Raw genomic sequence first — 1,447 nt, forward strand, 5'->3', positions numbered from 1 at the left:
TATAGTCTAGTCTATAGTCTAGTCTATAGTCTAGTCTATAGTCTAGTCTATAGTTTAGTCTATAGTCTAGTCTATAGTCTAGTCTATAGTTTAGTCTATAGTTTAGTCAATAGTCTAGTCTATGGTCTAGTCAATAGTCTAGTCTATAGTCTAGTCTATATTCTAGTCAATAGTCTAGTCTATAGGCTAGTCAATAGTATAGTCTATAGTGTAGTCTATAGTCTATTCTAGTCTATAGTGTAGTCTATAGTCTAGTCTGATCTATCGTTTAGTTTATGGTATGGTCTAGTTCATAGTCTAGTCTAGTCTATAGTTTTGTCTAAAGTTTAGTTTTTAGTCAACTTTATAGTCTGGACTTTAGTGTAGTCTAGAAGCCTCTTAAAATGTTATTTATTTGTTGTAATTTAGCCCTATTTTAAAAATTAAAATATTCCATGCCATGCATCCATACCTGCATAATCATTTACCTTAAGAAATATTACATTGAAAACAAAATCCCAATCCTGTAATTATTTCTTTATTAACATTTCACTAAATAATATCCTTAATATTTTGCTCTTAATCTATTTACGCACTTTTTATTATTATTCCCCTCTCTACAACAAAAACATCACATATTTGCGTACAATTTAGTACAAATCAAAGAATGACAGAAGCAGCAACAACAACAACAACAATAGCAAATTTCATTACTTGCAGCTTTTCTTTCAGTTTTCTAGAAATTTCTCAAGTATTCGGCTGTTTGGTGATTTATGGTCGTTTAATTAATTAATAAATCCGGTTTAAAGTTAATAAATTGTTAATATTTTTGCATATATATAAAATTTAAATGTTTGTTAATCATTGTGTGTAAAAATATTGTTAAAAAGTAACTTGTAAATTAATGAAAATAATGTGGAAAAATTGTTTGGAAAAAAATAAAATGCCGAGCCGGTCGGTGTGTTGCTTTAGTTTGGCCGTTCGTTGTTAATAAGTGTGTGTTGGCGTGCGGGTAGGGGAGTGTGTAAAGTTCATTGGTTAGTTGGTTGGTTGGAAAGTGGTAAAAAAAATAAAGTTGTTAATGAAAAAAGAAAAGCTTTTAATAGTTTTTTAAAGAAAAATAAAGAAGTAAAATTATTTTAAATAAGAAAAAGCTTTCAATTATATCTTTGTAAGAAAAAAGCTAAAAAAATAAAAAAGTTGTGAAAGTAAATAAAAAGCTTTAAAATAAAAGAGTATAATAAAAATAAATATTTAGCTAATTTAAGTTGGTGAAGAAGATGAAATAAAATTGTTGGCTGAAAGGAAACGGGTGTTGAAAAAGGTGAGTGATTGTTTTAACTTCATTACATTAAAAGAGACTAGAACTCAACTAGAACTGAACAAGAACTGAACTAGAACTGAACTAGAACTGAACTAGAACTGAACTAGAACTGAACTAGAACTGAACTAGAACTGAACTAGAACT

Source organism: Lucilia cuprina, chromosome 2 (assembly GCF_022045245.1).
Source record: "Lucilia cuprina isolate Lc7/37 chromosome 2, ASM2204524v1, whole genome shotgun sequence".
Lineage (NCBI taxonomy): Eukaryota > Metazoa > Arthropoda > Insecta > Diptera > Calliphoridae > Lucilia > Lucilia cuprina.